Below are 25,831 nucleotides of genomic sequence, written 5' to 3' on the forward strand. Positions count from 1 at the left end.
GCCGAATGTAGTCTGTGTCCTTAGCAAGAGGAGCTGTGTTTTAATTCTTTGCCAAGAGTGAAGGGGCTTTTGCTGCTGGTATGTATTGCTGTGCCTAGGGTGAGCAGGATCATGACTGTAAATTAATAGCTTGCTTTGGAAGACTGGGTATGGGCCTTTCCCTTGTGACTAACTGGCTGTGGAAGTTCTGGGTCGTGGTGCTATTCCTAGTAACAGAGTTTGTTTTGTGCTGCACCAACACAGTGATGGACACAACCACGAGGGGTTGCAGACACTGTTAATGGGAATTTTATAGTTGTCACCTAGACAGCTACTGAGGGAGACTGAGCTGTAGCTCCTCAGAGTGATGTTACCTTTTTTGTTCTAATAATGCCCTGTGTTCATCACTGGTTTCATCTTGGAGCTCTTGTAGCTTTTGGTAGACAGCCCTTGCAAGTAAGTTGTGTTGTTTTGGAGGTGGGGGACCAAACCCAGTCCTGGCCTTATAGGTTTCTGTGACTGCTCTAGCACTTACGCTGTGGATGTTTTTGTCTGTGTTGTCATCTTGACTGGAGAATGGCACATTGCTGCTTTGCTCCTAATTACAAGGAAAGGTTTTAGTTAACTTTAACAAACCTCTTTTGCCTGTTTATAGGCACAATACAAAATGAAGTCCAGTCAAGGAGGTCAGCTCATGTACAGAAAAGAGAAAGCAGTCATTTGGCTTTCATTTGATACAGTCCTGTGAAGTATTCCTTTAATCTTCACACACTTCTGCATCAGTCAGACTTCAGCTTGCATGTTTCAGTACTCTTTGTGTCTTTGACGAGGAATCTATACCTCTGAACTGCTTGCTGCCAGCAAAACCATTTACATGAGCAACAGAATGATGTCCCTCAACTGCTAAACCAGCACGTTTGAAGCTGATGCTGGAACTTTGCCAAATGGAACTTTTGGTCTTAATAAAATAATAAAGTGCTGCTTTGGGGCCTAATTATTGGCAGTGATGGTGAAGATCACATTTCTTCTCTACAGATGATTTAAATTGAGGTGATTGCTACCTCATGGCTTCTCATTTTCCTGTTTCCTTTAGGATCAGTCTTCCTGACAGGTCTGGGAAGAAGAAACAAATCTGATTTATCAGTAAGTTAAAAAGTAATCCTGAGAGGTAAGTGGAAATCTGGTGAGTTTCTGAGGTCCTGGTAGTGTATGAGGACTAAAAAGTGACCAATTAACTACAAACCCAGTCATGCTTCTTTCAAAGGCATAGTGGTCAAGAGCTGGAAATACTGTGGAATGAAAGTGTCTGCATAGAGATTCTCAAGTTCAGCCAGCTATTAGCCTTGAGAAGACAAAATCTTAAACTAAATAATTTCAAGGCTACTTGTGACTCAATTAAGAGTAACTCTCAGTTATGCTTCTGGCTGAGAGGCACAGGAGATCACGAGGAGCGAGCTGTTGACAAAAGAGCAAGCCTGGCTGTAGGCACAAAGCAACCTTGGGCTGTTCCAGAGCTTTCAATAGATTTTCTGAGCTCTGAGTTTGGAACAAAAGTAATGATTCTGATTTATTATTGTTGTTGTTTATGTCCTTGTAGAAAAGTGAGGTGCTGGAGTTTAATTGTAAAAGCCTTCTCAGAGAACTCAAGGAGTCTGAATCCTAGCAGTAGGATAAACTTCCTCAGACCCTGCAGGTGGCAGATTTTAAATGCAGAGCGACCTTCAGTCCTGTAGAAGGAGGAAACTGTTCCTGGAGAACTCAGTTTTATCCTTTCCTTATGTCTTTCTATACTGACAATGGGCTCTGAATGCCACATGTACAGTGAAAGGGCTTGCTCCTAAGCTTAGAGTCCAAATTTCTTATCTTGAAAGGATGTGCATGTAATGATAATTCACTGACTTAAACTGTCCCATGTGTTTGCAGAAGGGGAACCAAAATACAGCTGACATGCACAAGAGCTGCAATAAAATATCCTGGGGAGAGTTTGCTCCTTAGCAATAGATGTTTGATTTTCCTTTTATGTTCTCCTGCCATATGCAGCAGGTATTAGATGACTTGTATGCAGGGGAACAAAAGCGTCCCTGATACTCAGGTCTTTCAGTTACACTCATAGGTGTCCTATGTCTCTTCCTCCCGCCCCAGCAGTGGTCTAAAAGTCACTTTGGGCTATTTTGCACAAGTCAGTGGTGAATTTTAAATGTGAGGAAAAACCAATGGAAGAAGAACCTTTTTAGGAACTTCTACTCTCTTCTGGCAGAGAACTGTTAGGAAATATGATAGCTCCTACAGGCATTTATGAAAACCTGGGAGTTTTATTTACACTCACATAGTTTCATTGTGTGTGCTACTTTATAGAAGATAAATCTCTAACACCTGGAGAGTAGTAGTTAGCCAGAGCAGATGACAGGGTATTAGGCAATTAATCTGCTTAAGAAGGACATATGCCAAAGTAGTTTAAATTGTGCTAGTTTGTAATTCTATTCTTATATAAGAGGAATTCCAATTTAGCAAGGCATGCAGGGGTAAAACCAGAATGTAAGCATTCCAGTTCATTCAAAGTCTAAAAGCAGCTGCCTGTTTCAGTGGTCCAGTGGGACCTGGCTTTACACCAGCTGGGAAGGTATATACTTGACTGGTATGCAAACCTACATATTTCAAAAGAGAGTCCATCTGGTTTGCTGTTCTGTTGTCTGATCCTTCCCTGGCAAATTAGTCATGAGAGTCTGCTGTTATCATAAATATTCTAGATTCAAAAGCACTGCTAGTTTGAATTATTTATTTGAATCATCCTCTTGTGTTGCCCACTGACATTTTGGGTTTGAGTAGCAAGACGACTGTGCTGGGAACATGGTAGAACTTTTGCCACTCTGCTGCCCATTCACTGTAGAGCAGGGGACTCTCAGAGATCAACCTCTGAAACTGTAGGTCAACATTATCTGGCTTGGAACATCTGTTGCAAGAAACTGCTGTGGGCTAGACCAGGAGAATAGGGGATTCATATTTGGTTTGTGAAGTGTTTGTGAAGTTAGAAGCAGAGGTGGGATTGCAATTTTTAGGGCAAGCAGCTGGACTTGATGATCTCAAAGGCCCCTTCCTACCTCAGGAGTGCTATGATTCTTTATACAGAGAACTTTTGCAGATAAAATCTCATCATCTTGATCTTACTTGATTGAGACTGGAGTTTGTTGTGCTTTGGTTGTTATTTTTTTCTTCCCCCAAAAGGAAAAGTTTTAAATTGGGGGGGGGGGGGGAAGGTGATACCAACTTTGCATTCCATTGAAGATACGTTATGAGAAGCAGAGTGGTGATAGCTTCCCAGTAGCAGAAATATTACCCATGTCTTCCTCCTTTGTCCAAACTAGTGGTAGTTCCTTGCATTTCAGGTAAAACAGTATTTGATCTGGGCAGTGAAAATCTGCACAGCTAAATGAAAAGATAACTGTAGGGCCATGTGAGTGTTCTGCACCTGTCTGGTTTTGTTAACATGAGCAACAGCAAGGTGAATGAAAATGAAGGGTCTGAGGGTTTTGTGTCGTAACTGGGATCACATGCTGGTTTGTGTTCATGGAGTTGTAGAATCACAGGATTGTTGTTGTTGGAAAAGACCTTTAAGATCATCCAGTCCAACCATTCTCTAACTCTGCCAAGGCTGGGGCTAAACCATGCTCCTTAGGACCACATCTCTGCTGCTTTGAAACACCTCCAGGGACTGGGATTCAACCGCCTCCCTGGGAGCTTATTCCAGTCTTTGAGATCTCTTTCAGTGAAGAAGTTTCTTCTAATGTCCAGCCTAAACCTCCCCTGGTGCAGCTTGACCATTTCCTCTCATCCTATTACTTGTTATTAGGGTGAAGAGACCATCCCCACCTGGCTTCAACCTCCTTTGGGGAAGTTGTAGAGAGCAATGAGGTCTCCTCGAGGCTAAAGAACCCCAGGTCCCTTGGGTGCTCCTCAGCAGCCCTGTTCTCCAGCCTGCTGTTCACTGCAATAGCTGTATCAAACTGGTACTCACACGGTACCACATGCAGTCAAACTCTTATTTAGCTCCATATGAATACACAGGATGGTGTTTGATCATGATGATTCATTCCTAGCCTGAGCTAAGGTGCTGAGTGGGTCTTGTTTTGGTAGCCAGACAGCTGGAGGGGGTAACCCAGCCAATTTAGCAGCCCTTCCATTATTCTTTGCACCAGGGATGCGGCCCGTACCAATTCCTATTCTATTTAGAAGATTTGGAGTACACTACAACCACAGAAGAATTAACCCTCAAAAAATCTTGTTCAACCTGGCTGTTAGTTGTTAGTCTGTAAAGCCACGACCACGGGATGTTAAATACTGCTCAGCCGTTTGCTGCACTGTGGGGGCTTTGGCTGGCCGTGAGCGAGCTCTCCTCTCCTGGGGGCTGCATTTGTGTGCCACAGGGCAGGTCGCGCTGATGCGCGATCAGATCCTTGTCTGATGGCAGTGCTGCCACCGTGTGGACAACTCCGCCCAGTGCAGCACTGCTTTGCTTACTCATTTTATTTCGTGTTTCTGTAGGGTAATATTTGCAGGAAAAAAACGATGGCCTCGTTGTGAGCAAGGAACAAATACGGAAAGAGCATCACCAAATCCGAGGAAAAAAAAACAAACCAAAAAACCAAAAGAAACTAAAAAAGGAACAAACACAAAAAGGAGTCCCTATCCCTGGAGGTGCTCAAGAAAGGACTGGGCTGGCACTTGAAGCCATGGTGTAGTTAGTCATGAGGTGCTAGGTATTAGGTGCTAGGTTGCACTTGATGATCTCTGAGGTCTTTTCTAACCTTGTTGATTCTATGATCATTTCCAGAGCTGTGCTGGCTCTCTAGCTAGTGTGTGTTTTTATCCCATCACTTGCCTTAGTTGTTCCTTTCTCCTTGGTTTTCTTAAGGGATGTATGTGCTACCTATGGCATTTAACAGGAACAAAAAAAGGAAACTTAAACCTCACTTTCTGGAGTGCAATTATGTCTGTTAAAAACAAACAAACACAAAAACATCCCTCAAACAATGCCCCAGAAAAACAGAAGAATCAAAAAGCTCTGTCTTACAGATTTCTTTTAGAGCTAGTTAATTGAGAGTTGTAGCTCTGTGTCTCTATCACTGAGGAGTACTGTGTGGCCTATTGCTGTCATGGCTTTTTCTACTGTGTCTGGAAATTTGCAGGCAAAAGGAGATAGTTGTAAATATCCCAGGAAAGGACATTTGGTTGGTTGTTACCTGCTGGAGAACTGTGGGTCTGTTTTGCATCTTTCAGCTGTTGTCAGAGGACAAAGGAAATGTGAGAGATGGGACTATGAAAGACTTTACCTTAGAGTCTCTTCTGAACAGGTTCACTTCAGGTTCCTAGCCTTGTACAGAGAAACAAGGAGTGCTCAAGTGACAGAATTACTGCTGCCTAAGAAGTGACTACAGACCTGGTGTCCCTCTCAAACTCCACAGTCTGTGAAAGCCTTCTGATGGGAAATACAATAAGATCTATAAAATGATGAGTGGCACTGAGAGAACTTTGTGATTCAAGTGATCATTGCTGTTTCTGTTTTGTGAAAGAAAGGCATCAAAAGGAAGTATCAGGAGGTTCAGAACCACCAAACAAAATGTGGTGCCATAGTGTGCATCTGAGCTCTGGAGCTTGCTGCTGAAGGACTTTGTGCATGCCAGAAGGTTTGCACAGGCTCAAAGTCATGAAAGAATCACAGAATGGTAGGGGTTGGGAGGGACCTCCAGAGGTCGAGTCCAACTGCCCTGCTAAGGGAGGTTCACCTAAAGAAAGTCACATAGGAATATGCCCAGGTGGGTTTTGAATGTCTCCAGAGATGGAGACTCCACCTCTCTGGGCAGCCTGCTCCCATCTAAGTTTATTACACATGGTGATAGACTTCTAGCTGATGAAATTTAATTCCCCAAGTCACAGGCTGCTGGAAGCTGGAGGATACTGGGGTACATGGCTGTGTTTGCTCTGTTCTTGTGTCCTCTCCTCTAAGCATTGACCATTCCACCAGTACTGGAGAGAACTCAGCTGACCAATTTCATATTCTGGGGTTTTGAGGATTGCAGAGTAATCTCTGTAAACTGCTAATTTGTGTTTGTACAGTACAGAAGCAGCTAGAACCGAAGCAAGCCCTGCTGTGTAAACTAGCATTTGGTGACATTAAGCTAGAGAAACACACAGATGCTGCAGTGTGGGACATGGACAAACAAGAACATGACACAGTAAGAGGCAGGAGACGTGTCAGAATGGGGAGGCTGTGACTTAAGGCTGAATTCTGCACTGTGCTGCCAGGTCTTATCAAAGTATCTTCTTTCACTGGGGGATTGCACAGGCTGACACTGAGTTCAGAGGTGTTAATGCAAGAAGGGAAAGGAGATTTTCCCCCCCTTTCCTCTATTTCTGGTGACAGCAACTTTAAGCATTACAGTTGCTGAATGGATCTGTGGGGGTCTGCTGGCAATCAGAGCTGGGAGTGGAAAACTAATGAGAACCTTGTTCCTGAGGAAATGTGGAGCACAGCAGAGCAAAACAGAGAAGATTCCATTCCCTGCTAGCACCCAGGTTGCCCAGGGGGTGTGCAGGCTTTGTTCTGTCATGTGAGGCTACAAACATGTTCTTCTGGAGTGGGAAAATTATTTCTTCTATGGAGAGCAGGGATCAGTTTGACCTTGTTGGAGGAGATTGTTTTGCTGTGAAAATGATGTGATATCACACAGCAATTTTAGGTCCCCCAGTACCTGAAGTGGACTTACAAGGAAGTTGGGGAGGGACATTTTACAAGGGCTTGTAGTGACAGGGTGGGTGGGGTGGGGTGTGTGTGGGGGGACGGATTTAAACTGGAAGGGGGGAAATTTAGACTGGGTATTAGGAAGCAATTCTTGACAGTGAGGGTGGTGAGACACTGGCACAGGTTGCCCAGGGAGGCTGTGGATGTCCCCTCCCTGGAGGTGTTCAAGGCCAGGCTGAACAGGACCTTGAGCAAGCTGGGCTGGTGGGAGGTGTCCCTGCCCATGGCAGGGGGTTGGGACTGGATGATCTTGAAGGTCCCTTCCCACACAAGCCATTGTATGAATCATAGCATTGACACTTATTATATTACTTATAATGTTCTGGATGTGGGGATTTTCTTGCATGGCTTCCTACACATAGGACAAAGGTGGACAGAGTTGTCCTAGGTGATACTGGAAGCAGCTGCTTTGGTCTTTTGGATGACTAGGGACCAGCTGGAGGCTCTTTGTTTGGTGGTGTTTTCCACACAGCAGTTCTCACGTTGAGCAGACAGTGTGACAGATGACCTGTGGTTTTTAGACCTGTGTTCTTCCCCAGAACCGTGAAGGTAACTTTGATAGGGTTTGGCTGTTTTTCCTTCCATTGCATGCATGTTTGTTTCCCTCGGGAAACGCTCACTCCTTCCCTTAGGTGTCACTCTTTATCGCTGCTAGGCTTCCCCGGCCCCGCGTCTGGCTGAATGGCACAGTTTTTGCTCTCTACTTCAGGCATCTTGGCAAGTGCAGTGTGTGTAGCCTGCGCTGCCAGTCTGTGCTGCCTCACATACTTGTCTCCCTCCTACAGCAGAGAATAGCAGTGACAGCCTGCGTGAGGCTGTTACCAGAGAGCTATATTAGTGCAATGCTAGAAAAGATACCTTGCCAGTAACTTCTCACTGTGGGTTACATCTCAAACTGGGGTTAAGAGTTGGATATACTTTCTTAAAAGGAAAAAAAAAGCAAATGTTGCTAATAAGCAAGAGAGTGCTCAGAGAGCCCCAGTCTGTGTGACTGGCAAGTCTGTAATGGCTTTTTATCTCTTTAGTTTTGCTTCACAGAGTTACTCTCAGAATGCATTGGTGTGGAAGGGACCCTCAAAGGCCATCTTGCCCAAGCATACCCAGCTGGATCAGGTGGCTTAGGGCCCCATCAAGTTTGACCTTGAATGTCTCCAGGGTGGGGCCTCAACCACATCCCTGGGCAACCTGTTCCAGTATACCACCATTCTCACAGCAAAGAACTTCCTCTTCACGTCCAACCTAAATCTGCCTTGCTCCAGTTTCAAACTATTGTCCCTCATCCTATCCCCACAGGCCCTTCTAAATAGTCCCTCTCCATCTTTCCTGTAGGCTCCCTTTAGATATGGAAATGCAGCTCAAAGGTCAACCCAGAGCCTTCTCTTCTCCAGGCTGGACAGCCCCTGTTCTGTCAGCCCATCCTCATAGCAGAGCCCTGTGATCCTCTTGGTAGCCCTCTTCTGGAGCTGCTCCAGAAGGTCCATGTATAAGGTCCATGTAAAGGAATCTTCAGAAATGTTTAGGTTCTGATGGGTTTTTCCCTTTCTAGGTCACCTTTTTTATAACACCTTTTATTAAAGAAAAAAAAGGTATATTGGTGTTGGGGAGTATATTGCTGCCAGCACTTTTTACTTACCTAAGAATTAATTCTTATCTCAAACCATCTATCTGATGGCTTGGGTTATAACCTGATTTCTGTGAAAGCCCATTAATTTCTTCCTGCTTCATGCAACTGGTGTATACTCTGGCATGCAACTTCTAGTCTTGTTACACTGCCAAGGAGGGAGTTATTTACCTGCCACGATGCCTCCATTCCTACAGTTAATAGCTCACACTGTCCCTTCAGGAACACTTTGGTGTTTACAGTTAGTCACTGGATCTCACTATGACAGAATTTGGAATCCCTTGCAAAATCCTCACTGTCTGCTGTGGCTGCCACCATGTCCTCAGGAGCTTACTTGCTTTGGTAGACAGAAGTTCTAAACAGCACTTAAGGCTTGTTGTGAGATGTGGCTCCTGTGAGGTGCTAAATCTTTACCTGCTTGGTATGGCCCAGCCTCTTTCATGGAATAATATATGAGCCTTTTAAGCTGATCCAGTCCAACCATTCTCTAACTCTATGAAGGCTGATGCTAAGCTGTGTCCCTCAGCACCGCATCTCTGCCTCTGAAACTCCTCTAGGGATGGGGATTCAACCACCTCCCTGGGCAGCCTATGCCAGTGTTTGACAACCCTTTCAGTGAAGGAGTTTCATCCTATCCAACCTAAACCTCCCCTTAGGCAACTTGAGGCCATTTGCTTTCCTCCTATCACTTGTTACTAGGGAGAAGAGACCAACACCCACCTCATCAAAACCTGCTTTCAGGGAGTTGTAGAGAGCAAGGAGGTCTCCTCTCAGCCTGCTTTTCTCCAGATTAAACCCCAGGTCCCTCAGCTGCTCCTCACCAACCCTCTTCTCCAGTCCTTCACCAGCTGCTTTGTCCTTCTCTGGACCTGCTCCAGCACCTCAATGTCTTTCTTGGAGTGAGTGCCCCAAAACTGACCCCAGTAGTCGAGGGGTGGCCTCACCACTGCTGGGTATGGGGAGGTAATCACTTCCCTGGTTCTTCTGGCCACACCAGAAGAGTTGTAAAAGGCAAGGGTAGTTGGTTTGGGTTTTTGTTTTTAGGATGTGAAGGTATTAAAGAAAATTTGACTGAGAGTGGAGTTTTTTGGTTGTAATCCCCGAATGACCTCGAGTTGTGATGGGGAAGTAGAGCAGACTGGCTAGCAGCTTAGGCAGGGCAAGCTGCGGTGGTTTTAGCCATGCAAATAGGCAGTCATCTGGTTTGAAAGAAAGAGGATTACTTTTGCTTGATAGCTCTGCGTTGTGTTTTTGCTGTGCCCGGAGCATGAACCTTGCAGTTCCAAACAAGGGAGAAATGGCCGAAGATCTCATGATAGCTTTAGCTGCAGGAAGAAAGCGCTGTGGTCATTTGCAGCGTTTAATCCCGGGTTTGACAGCTGTGTGCATGCTGGGTCACTGGTGACTACACCGGCAAGAAATGCAGCACGGATCTCTGTTTCTTACCCAGGAGCTTTCATCTTCAGCAAACGGAGAACTGAAGAACCAGCCCCACTTTTCTGTCCAGCAGCAGATTTCCTTTTGCTTTCACCAATTATGAAATCAAAGAGCCATCTGCATCTCCTGCAGGGTTCAAGCCTCTCAGCGAGTCTCTCCGTGAGCTGGCAGCAATACACACAGACAAGAAAAGTACAGAAGCAGACTTGCTAGCACCGTTTCTTCTAAATTACAAAGGGGATTTTTTTCCCCTTGTTGCTAAGCTATGGCTCTTGTTGGAGCTCCCCTAAGAGTGCTGCTTTAGGAGACTTGTTGATTTGGTGACATGATGATTTTATCAGTGACATATACAAAGAGCAACTTCTGCTTGACCACTCTGAAAGTGTAAGTGGGGAACCACCTGCAAAGAGGCTTTCCTGCTCGTGCATGGTGCTGGCCAGCCTGCTCTCAGCATCGATAAGGTGGTGTTGATGTTTCAGTCTTATTTTAGGAGGGCATGAGCAGCTTAGTGGGGAAGAATTCCTTGTTTCTCTTCCTTTCAGTTGAAACAGAATCTCTGTGTCACTTCCAGCACGGGTATCTTAAAGCTCAGCAAGCCTGGAGTAGGTCACCCTGAATGCAGGCTTTGGTGCCATACTCAAACTCTGGCATGTTTTAAGAAGGGTGCTAATGATTTAGTGGTGTGTTTTTGCAGAGCAGAGGACCCCAGAGCAAACCTTCCCAGCTGCAAGTGGCAGGCAGGTGTGTTAAAAGCAGAACAAGTCATGCTGGACGGAATAGGAGTGTAACTAAAACCTGATTATGTTTTTCCATGCTGGTTTTGGTGGTTGAACACAGCCACTGCCCACAGCTACTCTCACAGCTTTGCTTTTTTTTTTCCCTGTTAGTGATTAAGTTTCCTCTACATCTGAACACACACACACACACGTGTAGCTTTAATCTGGTGCATGTCTTTGGGGCTGCACTGGCAGTACTTGTTTTTCCAAGTACGTAACACCAAGATACATAGGCAAAAAGTGTATTTTGAAACTGTTTCTAAGTGTTTTGTCGAGTGAACTTAATTAGAAAAGATGTCTGGCCAATTTTTTCTCTTCTGTGTTGTTTGGCTCCTGCTGAGGCTTGAATTTTGAGGTGTTCTGGGAAAAGCATGGAACAGGAGGATATGTATATGTTGGCTGTGGAAGCACAATGCCATAGAGAAGCAGAATGAAGATACCTGATGTCTCTTCCAAACATCTCCAGGGAATCACTAATTATAGATAGTATCATCTGCCACTTAACATACCTAGTGTGCTCAGAGAAATGTTTCTTAAGAGAACTTGGAACAATGCACTGCAGAAGGTGACTAACTAGAAACAGCTCCTTGCCCTGCACACTCCCTTCCTGCTTGTGTGCTGTTTGGGTTTTGCTTTTTTGCTTTGCCTTTTCCCCCTCCCCCTTCAGTTCTGCTTCAATGAAGCCATTCTTGCTGCTTTAGAGATTCCTGGTTGATTATTTTTGAAAGCTTGAGTCTGACATTACTGCAGCGAGAGGAAGGGAAAGAATCATGGTGTGTGTGGGAGTGGAACAGCTGCCGTGCCCTCACCCTTCCCTACCTAGGTGCACACTTCTGTTCTGTGACTCTGACAAAGCCATGAACGTTTGTGGCAGAAGCACTAAGAGCAGGCTGGCCAGCAGCAGAGTGACTGTTTTCTGGTCTTGGGTATTGACAGCAAACCAGAATCTACTCTTGTGAGCTTGTTGACTTGACCTGAGGTCTGCTTTTAGTTTGTCAAGCAACCATTTTCTTTCAACACAGCCAATGCTGTGCCTTCCTACTTAGGCTAATCCAAGGATACATCTTTGGCACTCACGCTTTCCTCTTGTCTGCAGCTACAACTGGCTCTGTATCAGTATCTCTAGACTGCTATCTGGGTTTTCTTCCCTGTCTTGAGTCTAGCTCAAAGACTTGCCTGCTTTAATTAAAATAAGGCTGTGAGCTGGCTGCCTCAGTGACTTCTTCACCAAAGAATATTCTCCAGAGATATAACTCTCCAGGGATTCAACTGTGCTTTTAAAAAATATGCTTTGTCTTTGACCCAGGGGCTGTTCAGTCTCCCCTGGCACTGCACCCTGCTCCTTGGACCAGCTGTTATGTGTTTCCTTGAGGCTGATATCGTTCAGCTATAGGCTGTTTCTGTTGGCTGTCCAGGCAGTCTGGTGAGGGAGGAAGGAGCAGGAGAGCTGTTGCCTTGGCAGAAGGGGAGACTTCACTTAGGAGTCAGAAGAGTTTGAAAGTTTCTGTTACCACTGCTTCTAGTGCACCACATGCTCAGCATGGGAGAGTTACACTCCAGAGAAACCAAGAGGAGCTGGAGCAGTTCTCCTTGGGAGCTAGACCTTGAAGAGCTTGTGGAGTGGCAGGTCAGTAGGTCTCCGGATGAGGCTGTCCTTGACTGCCTGACTGAACAGGCTAGGTTAGAGCGAACTGTCAGTCCAGCTTCAGGCAGCTGGTGTTTTGGAATACCTCCTGAGCAGGGCCAGGTGAATCCAGGTGCTCAAGGATGTTTAGTCTTGCACAACAGAATGAGAATTTCTTTCTAAATGCTTCTGATGCACCTAATGAGAACTAAGACCTGTGAAAGCAGGCAGCTTAGCCAATGCCAGGTACAATCCCGACCCATTCTCAGCAGTGCTAGGGTCTCTGCATTACTTGACCTCTGAACTTGCAGATCTTAGGATAAGGTTTGAATTTCCTGAATTCCTGCTCACAATCTTTCTGCTCTCTAGAGAAAGAATGGCCCAGGAAAAGGATCCTTATTTCAGGTGTCTCAAGCCCACTCTAGTGTGCATTTTTGCTTGTAGAGATAGAAAGGTCAGATGAAGCAGACTTCCATTTCCTATGTTCAGCAGCTGGTTTGATAATATTATTCATTCTCTTTCAGTTCCTCAGAGACTATCTGCTTCCAAGCCAGATCTTCTCCTTGAAGTAATGCCATAATCTATCAACACGTTAAGAACTTTAATATTCTCTCTGTGGTTGTCTCCCCTAACAGTTTTCAAGGAAAAGCTCATTTATTCAGTGATCCTACTGCCTTTGCTTGTCTCAGAAGCACGTTTGAAGAGACTCTCCAGTCTCTACTGCCTTATGTAGCAAAGTGATTCCTGTCTCTTGTAGTGTCTCAGAAAGGAACCTCCAATATCTCTCGTCATTCTTCACTGCAAAAGAGGAATAAAGGAATGCAACATTCTTTCTGCCCACAGATCACAGCAGGAGGTTAAAAGCTCCAGCAGTGGTGGAGTTCTGAGAAACCTCTTTGAATGTTAATGGAGAGAAAAAACACCAAACAAAACAGAAAGTGGTTCAACAGTTCCACAAGCAGTAGCAATTACAATACATTTCATTCCTTCCTCTTCCCCACCCTGTATAAAATGTCATTTATCATCTGAACACCATAAGCTCTGTTGATTCACTGTTGTAAGCTCCTTCAAGGCTGGAACTGTGGCTGAGCAGGCTATGCCTTGTAGTAGGTTGAGCCCTTGCAAGCTGCCCCACCAGAGAGCATTGAGGTGTTGTAACAGCCAGTTCCCTCAGCCCTTTTCCTTTCCTCTCCCCCAGGTGTATCTGGGAATTAGAATGCCATCCCAGTGTGGCTGGTGTAGAAACTAGCAATGAGGAATCACTTCCTTTGGGATGGCAAAGGATTAGTCAGTAAATACCTGCAAGAATTCATTTTGGCAAATCCCTGCTTTTCCCAGACCTAAGTCACATCACACATGGGGTTGGCATGAGATTCTTTCCAATCACCTGGATCTTGTTTCATTCCCTGTTCCACTGCACTGACAACAAAGGAAACTTCTGTCCACAGATCTGCTGTCATGGTTGGATGCCTGAAACGTTTCTGTGGCAATCAGGTGTTGAATTTACAGGTGAAGCTGCTCTCCTTCCAGAGCTCTACTCTCAAAATCTGTCTAGCATCGTGCATTTTTGGCTCCCTTCTAGGTGTGCCTGGCTTTTCACTAAGAATAACCAGGCACTTCCAGAGAGATCACAACACTCCCAAGCCAGTAAGAATCACTTCTGCCTCATTCCTTCCTCCTCTGTGTCATGCTGCTGTTCTCCCTGATGCCTGACCAGAGTGAAATCCTGAGTGCCTCATCTTTGCTCACCAGGTGGCTGCTGATAATCACACAGAAACCTCAGCAGCTTCCAGCTAGGGCAAGTGTTGTTTTTTTCAGGAGGCATTTCTATTCCAAGCTATTGCATCTGATATCTTAGGTCTTGGTCTTAGGAACATCATACTGGATGCCAGGAGTAGTCAGGCTGGTAAAATCAAGCACACAGACAAATGTTGGAAGGATTTATTCTGTAAGTGTAGCAGTGTAATGATTTAACAAAGCATGTCATACATGCAAAGAGTATTTATCAGGCCCACACAGAACAGCTGTTGGTTTAGAACTGTAATCCAAAAAATGTGCCAGGTCAGTATCATAGAATAGAATCCTGGAATGTATTGGCTTTGAAGGGACCTGTAAAGGAGGACCTAGTTCAACCCCCCTGCAGCAAGCAGGGACACCCCCAACTAGATCAGGTTGCTCAGAGCCCCATCAAACCTTGATCTGACGTGTATCCAGGGATGGGGCCTCCCCTGCCTCACTGTTCCAGTGTTTGAACACTTTCATAGTAAGGAACTTCTTCCTTGTGTCCAATCTAAATCTACCCTGCTCTCATTTCAAGCCATTGCCCCTTGTGCTCTCACTACAAGCCTCCTTCAGGTACTGGAAGGCTGCTATAAGGTGTCCCTGGAGCTTTCTTTTCTCCAGGCTGAACAGCCCCAACTCTCTCAGCCTGCCTTTGTAGGAGAGGTGCTCCATTTTTGTGGCACTCTTCTGGACCTGCTCCATCAGGTCTATGTCCTTCCAGTGTTGAAGGCTCCAGATTTGGACATGGCACTCCAGGTGAGGTCTCACCAGAGCAGAGTAGCAGAATCCCCTCTCTGGCTCTGCTGCCCACACTTCTGATGCAGCCCAGACTGCCATTGGTCTTTCGTACTGCAAGTGCACACTGCTGGCTCAGGTGCAGCTTTTCACCCATCAGCACCCCCCCAAGTCCTGTTCCACAGGGCTGCTCATTATCCTCTAGCAGGTGCCTGTAATGGGGGGTGTTCCAAGCCAGTTGCAGGACCTTGTATTTGCTTTGCTAAACCTCATGAGTTTCACCTGTGCCCACTCCTCCAGCTTGTCCAGGTCCCTCTGGATGGCTCCCATCCTTCTGTCATATCAAGCATGCTGCTCAACTTGGCATTGTCTGCAAACTTGTGGAGGGTGCTCTCAATCCTTCTGTCTACAGCATTGATGCAGGTGTTCAACAGCACTGGCCCCAGTACAGATGCCTGAAGGATGCCACCTGTCACTCATCTCAGGTCAGAAAGGGGAAAGACTTCATTTGTTCCAAGGCTGTTTGTGGGGCTACCAGCTGAACAGCACCATGCAGAATCAGTCCCCAGAACACCAACTAACTTCCTGAGCGCTATCCCTGAACTGATCTATTCATTGCTGCCGATCAGAATCTTGTGCTTGCTGTCTGTGTGCTGCCAGACACTCACCTCCCCCAGAGTTGCCCTGTGCTATCATCCCACACTGAAAGCTTACACTTCCTCGGTCTGCTCTAGTTTATATCAAATGGAGATTATTAAGTTATACACAGGGGAACAGGTGGGTGGAGCAGCTGGCATGAGAAGTGAGCAGCCTGACAACAGGGGGGAAAAAAGAGTAGATAGCAGCACAAAAAAATTCCTAGGAAATTGCAAATTTCACAATCTGTTCGTGAGAGCTGCTGGTGTGGCTTGTGTGCCAGGTAACAAGTCTGGGAGACTCTAGACTTCACTGGAGGCAGACTACTGAAGACCTTCAAAGACCTTGTGAGTTTTGGCTTCAGTCTATTGCTCTGTGTCGTGCAGTCCCTCTCTTTCTGGAACGCCATTCCTTCTGAATTTCCTAAGTAAATTGAAAAGGTCACAGTGTTTTTTTTCAGTCATAGTCATAGAATCACCTGGTTGGAAAAGACCTTGGCATCACCAACTCCAACCACAACTGACATCTTTCTGCACACAACTGCTAGAACGTGTCCCTGAGTACCTCATCCAAACTTCTATCAAGCACCTGCCAGTATGGTGACTCCACTCCAACAGGACAGCCTGTTCCAGTTCCTGATGACACTTCTGGTGAAAAAACTTCTCCTAATATCTAACCTAGTCCCCTTGTCCTATCACTTGTGAGAAGAGACCAGCCCTCGACTGGCTTCAAGCTCTTTTGGGGGAGTTAGAGGGCCAGAATGTTTCCTTGCATGCTCTGTTTCTCCAGGCTGAACATCTCCAGTTCCCTCAGCCACTCCTTGTAGGACTTGTGTTCAAGACCCTTCACCAGCTTTAAGAGATGACTTCCATCACAATGAAGTCCTTGGCTGGTTTACTGAACTTTTAGTTACAGATTAAGCTTCAAAGATAGCTCTGTGACCTCTTACAGTCATGCAGAATCTGAGGGGGTTATCTTGGGTTCCACCCAGGAGACATTAGTTTGAGCTGGTTCTGACAAACACCTCTAACTTGGGTGTGTTGTGGTGAGGTCACCTGGTGGAATGAAATGTTACAGGTTCAGAAGTACTCAGAATTTAGGTTATAATGAACTGGCATTGCCAGGACAACCTGGTAAGGCCAAAGTGGCAAAGTTTCTGCCATAAGCAAGCAGGTGGATGGCTATGGAGAAGGCAGGGGACAAGATCAGTTGTGGGAGGAAAGAGAAGCTGCCAGTTCCTGTTCAATACCATGGCAGTTTACTGTTTTCTAGGGAACCCTGGCCCAAGCAGCCTCTTGGTCAGACCACTGCTGCAGGACACAGCAGAGCAACATCTTACCTCTGTGAGCTGAGTGCTGGTGGGTTCATGCCTGCTGATCTCCTAGCTTGCCTTGAGGAGCTTCTCTCCAGAAACTTTCTTTAGCACACATACATGGGGGGGTGGGGGGAGGGATAAAAACTGCTCTTTTGCCTTTTTTTTTCCAAAGTGTTTGATGAAGAAGTTTCCATCCAAGTCTAATCATAGCATCCTCTTGAAAGGGTTCAGGGTTCCAGAGAGCACTTTGAAGAGAAACACAAAGACTTCACTACTGCTGAAGTCTTCCATGTCACTCAGATTACAAGAAACAATTAAATGTGTTATGAATGATGTCTTGATAAACATTTGCTATGCCTCTGCAGAACATTTGGTGGCTTCAGCTTCTGCTTTAGCTCCTTTATATTCAAACATCCTTCTAGTTCTTCTCTGAACTGATGCTGAATACAAGCCAGCACTTACTTGGGCTTCCTTGCAACACAAATTCAACTAGGAAATGTAAACATCTGGAGTTTCTTGTTGAGGGGGAGAAGAGAGTGGAGCACAAGAAAAAAACAAACCAAACCCCAGCCCTGAATTATCATTGGAAAAGATGCATATGGGCCAAAAGGAGAGGGAAACTAATCATAGACATAGTAGACATAGACAAAGTAATCACAGAAGGGTAGGGGTTGAAAGGGACTTCTGGAGATCAGTGAGGGCAACCCCCTTGGCAAAGCAGCATCATGCAGTGCAGGTCACACAGGAACACATCCAGGGTGGGTCTTGAGAGTCTCTAGAGAAGACAACTCCACAACCTCTTGGGGTAGCCTGGTCCAGGGGTTTGTCATCCTTACAGTTAAAAAGCTTTTCCTCATATTGAGGTGGAACTTCCTGGGTTCATGTGTGTGTCATTTCCTCTCATCCTGTCACTGGCAAGACTGGCACCTTCCTCTTGACACCCACCCTGCAGATATTTATAAACATCAGTAAGATCTCCTCAGTCTTCTCTCTTCCAGATGTCTCAGGCTTCTTGCTTATGACAGAAGACAGTCAACCAGCTGCTGTGTGCGGAGGAAAGGTCAGTCCTGTCTGTACCCTGACAGGGAACAGCATGCTGCTAATGGCAGGGAGTGTGTTTAGCTTTGGGAAGTACTTTGGCTTTTGTGGAACATACAGTCAGTGTTGGTTTGAAACTGGAATGGTTGGTTGCTGCTGACATGCTGCTTTTGTTGAACAGCTTGGAAACTCCTGGTGCCATCTGAATACCAGTGGTAAATTTTACAGGACCAAAGGTAAAGAGAGAAAGATGACAATAACAGGAGAAAGCAACCAGGGGAAAAGGCTCAGTAGAAGGTAGGGGCACTTGGCTGTGTGTGGTTTCAAAGCACACTTAATCTGCAAGCATGGAAATCTTCAGTGCAAGTTTGAGACCACTGCACTGGCAGAAGCTGGATAGCAGATGCAAAGGACAGCATATCTCTGACTCACTGTCTAGAGGCTGGGGGAGCGAGTGGCAGCTGGTAATGTTCTTAATACCAGCATCAAATCCAAGGGAACCAGCTGAAGCACAGAGCTGAGAAAACTCATTACCCATTAAAAAAGTTCAAAGAGTACATGAGGAAAGTTAGAAAAAGACTTTGGCTTTTCAGCATTCAACTCTTTCAGAGGAGCTTCAGGAGTTAAATGAACTTGTAAAAGAATGCTTGCTGAGAATATTTCATCTAAATCACTTTTAAAAGCTTAGCTTGCAAAAGGTAGGAATTCCAAGCCAATTGACAAAATCTTTTAGCTGAGACAGAAAAAGGAAAAACACCCACAAACCAAAAAGCTGAGGAGAGAGAAAAAGGCAAAAACCCCCACACAAACTAAAAGCTGAGAGAGAAGAGTATGGATGAGAAGCTGGACGGGAGCAGGCAGTGTGAGCTTGCAGCACAGAAGGCCAATGGCAGTCTGGGCTGCATCCAAAGCAGCAGGGCCAGAGATGGAGAGAGGGGATCCTGCCCCTCTACTCTGGGGAGACCTCATATGCAGTGCTATGTCCAGCTCTGGAGCCCTCAGTGCAGGAAGGACATGGACCTGATGGAAGCAGGTCCAGAGGAGGCCATGAAGATGATGAGGGGGTTGGAGCAGCTCTGCTATGAGGACAGGCTGAGGGAGCTGGTGGTGTTCAGCATGGAGAAGACAAGGCTCTGGGGAGATGTAAGAGCAGCTTACCAGTACTTGAAGGGAGCTACAAGAAGGATGGAGAGGGACTGCAGGGACAGTATGAGGGGCAATGGCTTCAAACTAGAGAAGAGCAGATTCAGATTGGGTGTTAGGAACAGGTTCTGCACCATGAGGGTAGTGAAACACTGGGACAGGTTGCCCAGGTAGGCATCCCTGGAGATATTCAAAGTGAGGCTCGACAGGTCTATGGGAGGTGTTTAAGAAACTTGCAGAAATTGCACTTCAGGATGTGATTTAATGGCCATGGTGGTGTTAGATTGATAGTTGGACTTGATGATCTTAGAGGTCTTTTCCAACCAAAATAAATCAGTGACTCTATGGTGCAAACAGGCCTTCATTTTCAAGATTCTCTACTTCAGTAGGAACAATTCCATGAGCATGGCCTAAGCACATGTTGCTGTCTCCCTGGCAGTCTATTTCCCTGCAGCATAAATATGACTCTTCCCTGCAGTGGGCTTTCCTGGTTCTGCTGAGCAGAACAGTTACATTATTTTCATGTACTTTTTTCCCCCCCCATGTGTTTCCTTTGATCATCTGCTGCATTTTGACCAAGCATTGTCAAAGCCTCTTTGTATTCCCTATGCTTTACACATGAGAAACTGAAACACTGACAGAAGAAACGTTGTCTGTGGTAAGAAAAGGTTCTGGTCACCTACAGGAATAGAACTCAGCTTTGCATCGAGCCTGATGCCGTTATGTGCCAGGGAGGTGACACTGAGCTTTGTATGTAAAGGACAGGAGCTCTCTTGTTCTCTAACCAATCTATTTTTAGAGCATGCAACTGTCCTTGAGGATGAAACCCACCCCCCCAGATACAGATTCATGTAGTCTTTGGTCGTGATGGTGTGGCTGAATTTATCCTATGCGTCTTTGAGAGAGATATTTTGCTTTTCTAGGGTTTCAGTGTTGGAAACAGACATAGTATGGATGGAAATTGGCAGAAAAATGTGAAAAGCTTCAGGATTTTTGAGTCAGGTGGCAGAACATTCGGGAAGCTTCTGGCACACCACAGATGGCTGCTATAAACTGTTGTGGCAGAGCAGCTCTGCCAGGAACCCCAGGGAGTTTATTTCTAAAGTAAACTTTTAAAAATACACAGAATATTAAAGCAGGAAGAAGGACTATGATTTGAAAGCACTCTTAATGTCTGAGTGTGGTGGTATGCAGCTCCTTAGAGCCTCGTAGTGCTTGGGGTTTCTTCTCAGTCACTGCAGATTTGTACCCTGCTTTTTCCTATTTCCACCATCTCTGAGCTTTGTACTCTTGAAAACAAATCTTGTAGCTGGTGTGAGGCACGCAGAGCCACAACTAGGGTAACAGAGCAAAAGCCTAGCTTTACATAGCATGCATCACAGATTTATGAATGAAGCCAGAGCAGTTAGTACCTATTGAGTAATATTTCTATTAATTAGGTATCATAGATTCATAGAATGGCCTGGATTGGAAGGGAGCTTAAACATCATCTAGTTACAACCCTCAGCCCATGGGCAGGAACACCTTTCACTGGGTCCCATTGCTCAAAGCCCCATCCAGCCTTGCCCTAAACACTTCCAAGCTGGGAGCCTCCACAGCTTCTCTGGGCAGCCTGTTCCAGTGCTTCACCATCCTCCTGGGGAAGATTTTCTTCCTCATTGTCCCATCTAAATCCAGGTTCTTCCAGTCTGAAGCCATCACCTCTTGCCCTGTCACTCTATGCCTTTGTCAAAAGGCCCTCTTCAGCTCTCCTGGATTAACAAAGAGTTGGGGAGTTTGTTAGGTTTTTTTCCAGAGTAATGTCCATGTCTCAGACTTTCCTGGAATGTGCTCCATGGTTTGTGGCAGATCTCAACTAGCAACTGATATTTCAAGAAGCAAGCTGTACCCACGAAGTTAGTGTTAGATTCTTAGTCACTTCTTTTACTTCTCCTCTTAGCTGGAGAAGTCAGCATTTAGAGATGTCAGTCAAACTGTGCATTTTTAAAGTGACAAAGGGATTCCAGGCTGTGACTCATCTCTTAATGATGATTCCATTGTACAGAAACGGAAGTGCTGCTTTAGCCAATGGAGGTGCCAGCTAAAACTTTCTACCTCCAAAACAGGGCTTAATATCAAGTTGGAAAGGGATTAACTGCTGAAATGGAGAGAGGTTCACCTTTTGTACCAGTCAGATCTATCCTCTAAGATAACACCATGGCCTCTCCCCCTTAACACCCCGAGCTCTGAGCACATCTGTGGTTCTGCTGCAAGGTTTTGATGTGAAGTTTCACTCAGGGTTTTATTAGCACAGGTTATGAAGAGGGCCAGGTGAGGTTACCTGGGCTAATTTGATTGTGGCTAAAAGCCATGCAGCTGTTGCATTTTCAGTGAGGTGGCTTTGCCCTCTGCACCTCAGCCTTTCAGTCTGGTGAAAGAACTTCTGATTTTTTTTCAGGTGAAATCCCTGTGGAGTCAGTAGTAAAATTCCATAGGCTGGAGGTTAGGGTTTTTGGGTGAGAGTGTATGGGTCTGTGCTGGGAATTCAATTACAGGCTGAATGCTGGAGATTGATCTCTTCCAAATTAATTACTTCCTATTTATATTTTTTCCTCCTCTTTGTCTGAAAGGAAGCAAGCAAAGCCCTTTCCAGGCTAGGTTAGACATCATAACACAACTGCTGTAAGAATGGGCATGAAGAAGCCAGGTATACAGCATGGGAGGAGTCAAAGGTGCATTACTGAGATACCATGAGGCTTTACACTGGAGGGAAATCTTGCCAGGTTGCTGGTAACACAATTAGCAGTGGTCTCCTGGCTTTCAGATGGGACATGAACGCTGTGTTGTGCCTTTTTGTCTTGCAGAATGGAACTGAGTTGAGACAGAAATACCCAAATGGTGGTACAGCTGCAGTAATCTCATGATACAATTAGGTGTAACCACCCCATGAAGCACTCTAACCCACTGCTGGTGGCAGATGTCTGTGAAGCAGTACTTTTACTTTCCAGTCTCAAGACTGTTTGCCTTGCATGTTGCTTTGTTGTGGCACCTTTCCACTTCCATAGCAACATTTAACTATTCTCAGCTTGTAGTCGTTGTGAGAAAATCAAATTCCATCTGTTTCTGCAAATTGAAGTCTGAATAAGCCTCCACTTGTTAAACATCCCTGACTTTACTCCTGGGCTGGTTAGGCAGGGCAGTGTCTGTGCTGCTAGTGAGGAAGGTACATGGCCACTCGGGCTCACAGCTCCTGCTGCAAAACTGAGGGCAAGGTAAGCACTGGAATAAGAGAAAGTGCTGAAAGCACCCCTGAGACCAGCACCAGAGGAGCAGGTTCTGACCCTCATTCTGTGCAGTAATAGTGCTGACCAAGGAATTCAGTGAAGTCTCAGTGTGAATAATGTGTCAGGAATACATCAGAGGTTTGTTGTTATGAAAACTGCAGCATCTTCTATACCTTTCCACATCCTCTCTCTGCTTGCTTATCTATGGCATGATGTTACTGAGTGCTTTTAGTTCCCACTGATAAAACTTGAGGGAAGATCTCAGGCCTTTCCACTTGCTGTGAGTTGCTCACTCAAGATGACATGTTCTAAATCATCTCAGCCTGGAGCAGTGGGTTAGGCTGGTCTGTAACATGACTCTCCAGAAACTCTTTAGGACCTCTGAATCATCAGGTGAGTATGAATGAGCATTCCATGGACAATCTCTTCAGTGACTTTCAGTGCTTTATTGCCTTGGTACAGTTACAAGATACTCTTAAGTCTTTTCACTAGCCTTCCCACTTCTGGTAGCATGGGGATGTAAAACTGTGCCTTCCCCTCTTGGCTTTTCAAATCTAGCACAGAATCCAGTGAGAGCTCTGAAAACAGTGTCCCTCTCTGAGCTGGACAAAGCAAGGACTGCATCTGTGAGATGCAGGGGGATCTCCAGGCTCCTTATGTCACAGAAAAGCATCTCATGCTGACTGTGCTCTGTGTCTCACCCCTGCCAATGGCAGGGCAGGAAAATCAAGACGTAGCAACCACTTACTCTGTGGCCATTTCAGCAGCCCCACCAGGATTTCTGCAGCTGCTCTGCACTCAGGGCTCATCAAACAGCCCTCCCTTCACAGTTTCTCAAACGCCTCCACCTCAGCATTTCAAGTAACTCAAGCTGCTTCCTTTCTTGCTTGCTCTCCTGCTTGCCTGCCAAGCCCAGAAAGCCTTTATCAAGGGCTTCCCCGTCAGTCATCCTGAAGGCCCCTTTGGAGGTCTGATTAGTGTTTGCAGCCTGTGTTCAGGAACAAGCTGAAGCTGTCTGCTGCAATGTAGACAAAGGGGTATGAAGAGAGGCAGTGACTTACTGAAGGGTGAAGCCTTGTTTCAGTGCTGCAAGACATGTTATCATCTCTGTGAGCAGTGAGATATTTTCAGCTTGTGAAGAGTTTTGCATGCAGCAGTTTAAAATCTGCAACGTCATCTGGGATTGTTAGGGCTTGCCTTGACTTCACTGCCTGGGAAACTGGGAAAATGAGACACTGCTGGAGATGGAGCCTGCTGTGATGAAGCTGCTACATGGGAGTTTGCAGTGAGCATAGGCATACCTACAGCATGTGCACTCACATTAGCATAGACATCCCCTTCATCCTGCTAAGCCTGCTCTGGCTGGAGAAAGCTTTTTGGAGCAAGGTAAAATTTATCTGTCTGGTGCTCTGGATTGCAGTTCTTAGGAGTTGATGTTGCCTGATTTAATTATAAACCAGCCATGGGAACATAGTAAAGAGTCTAACTGATGCCTGACCAGCTTCAGGTGCTGTTGAGTCAACTGCATGGAGCAGCAGAAGCAGGACTGCCCCTCCTCACAACCACACTCAGCAGAAAGTGGCTGTTGCCTGGTAACAGGGACTGTTGCCTTTCTGTTTCCAGAGGTTTAGCATGCGGGGCTGAAGCAACCAATTTGCTGAGCAGCATAAGGTTTGCAAAGAACAAATAGTTGTTGGGGGGAAAACCAGTCAGAGTGAGATCAGAGATTGTTTCTTGGGTACAGCAAAAGCCAACACAGCAGAAGGGTTGGGAGAAAAGGCAAAGGTGGCATAAGAGACTTGCTGAAGAGCTGGAAGGATGAGTGCATCTAGTGGCAGTGAACTTTCACATCTACTGATCCAGAAGCACTTTTTTCCCCCCCCCGAACACCTGCAGGGATGGTGACTCTTGATCAGAGAGCTCAGAAATGAGAGTAATATCTTGAAGTCTGACCACTGCAGAAGTGCTGATTTGAGCTCTGTTCTACAGGTGAGGGAGATGCAGTTGGACTGCTTAGCTCAAGTTTCCTCTGTGGTTGCTTTCCACATGGCAAATGTACATTAAGTTCTTCCAGTAGCTCAGGGCACAGTGCCAGATGATCTCATGGATGAATGTAAAGCAGACAGGCTTCCTTGTGATGGCTCTCTTGTGGGTAGTTCAGGTAAAGACCCAAGGTCACAGGTATGAGTTATCCTGGAGAAGACAACCCGAATCCTGGTGTGTGCTCAGGTTGCTGTGGTACCTACATCATAGATTGGATATCAGATAAAGCTTCTTGACTGAAAGGGTTCTCAAAGCCTGGCACAGGCTGCCTGGGGAGGTGGCTGAATCCCCATCCCTGGAGGTGTTTCAGAGAGGAAGAGATGTGGTGCTGAGGGACATGGCTTAACACCAGCCTTGGTGGGGCTAGAGAACAGTTGGCCTCAGTGACCTTAAAGATCTTTTCCAACCAAAACCATTAAAAAAATCCCATGGAAGTTTATCTTTAAAACCATTTCCCCTGCTAATTTCTACAAGAAATATCACAATTCCTGGGAGTTTATTCCAGTGTAAACTTTTCTAGCAGCTGGCTCTGCACCTGTGTTCGCTGTCAGGGAGACTGTGGTTATGCAGCACACACAGGTTTGTGCTCAGGCTGTGCCTTCTTGTGACCTGAAAATCTATGGATGGTCTATTTTTGCATTTCTCAGTAGGGTGAGCCAGCTGGCACAGCTGATGGGCTGCTCAGGTGGACTCGTGGCTCTTCCAGAAGATTTCCTGTAACAATAATCAGCAAGCACTGAGATGTGCTCAGCTGTGATGAGTTCTGTGTCACAAACCACTTTCATTACATGGTATTAAAAACATATCTGGTCTCATCAATTTGCTAAACTTGCCATGCCTTCAAGTGACATACAGCCTAGCATTTTGGCTCTGGTGCACAATCAGCCTGAAGAGTAACCTCTTAGAGAGCTTGTAAAGCACTCAGAGCCCTTGGAGTGCCTGTTCCATTGGGTGGTTACAGTAATTCAGCAGAGTAGCAGACGTCCAACGAGTCACAGGCTATCAGGTGCTTGTGCAGGATAGCTGCAAATGCAACCTTCTAGACCTGTGGACCACATTGTCCTGCTGAGCCCTTGGGGAACATACTCTCAGCAATAAGATGAACCAAAATCAAACCTACTCTCAACAATAAAATGAAACAAAATCAACACAACTAAACTAAAAGGAATTCCTTCCATCAGTCCTTCCGTTGGTGCAGGGCCATTGTGAAGAGCTATGCTGCTTCTGGATCTGCAGATGTGAAAGCCCTCTGTTGTACACTACAGAGATGTTGGGTTTGCTGCTGGTAAGTTGGGCATCTTAGTCCAAGAGGATTAGGGTATTAGAACATCTCTCATGAACAAAAGGTGAAGGACCTGGGGCTGTTTAGTCCAGAGAAGACAGAAAGGGATCTTCTCAATGCTAATAAATACTTAGAGGATGAGGCCAGTCTTCTTCAGGTAGTGCCCAGTGACAGGACCAGAGGTAATGAGCACAGACTTGAACCTAGGAAGTTCCATCTAAACATGAAGAGGAATTTCTTTACCTTGAGCATGGTGGAACAGGCTGCCCAGAGAGGCAATGGAGTAATTCCAAACCTGCCTGGACACCATCCTGTGCAATCTGCTCTGGGTGACACTGCTCTGAAAGTGGGACTGGACTAG

The 25,831-nt window shown here is 45.8% G+C and overlaps 1 long non-coding RNA gene across 1 annotated transcript in view; it reads left to right on the forward strand.

Moving 5' to 3' along the window:
• The window catches only part of LOC137455138 (uncharacterized), a 34,739-nt gene continuing 8,908 nt past the window's right edge, over positions 1–25,831 (forward strand). The window contains exons 1-2 of the long non-coding RNA XR_010990763.1: positions 1–78; positions 1,073–1,147. This is a non-coding gene — a long non-coding RNA (uncharacterized lncRNA). The remainder of the gene's footprint in view (positions 79–1,072; positions 1,148–25,831) is intronic.

This window comes from Melanerpes formicivorus, unplaced genomic scaffold (assembly GCF_026170545.1).
Source record: "Melanerpes formicivorus ecotype bairdi unplaced genomic scaffold, bMelFor1.0.p_v2 SCAF_92, whole genome shotgun sequence".
NCBI lineage: Eukaryota > Metazoa > Chordata > Aves > Piciformes > Picidae > Melanerpes > Melanerpes formicivorus.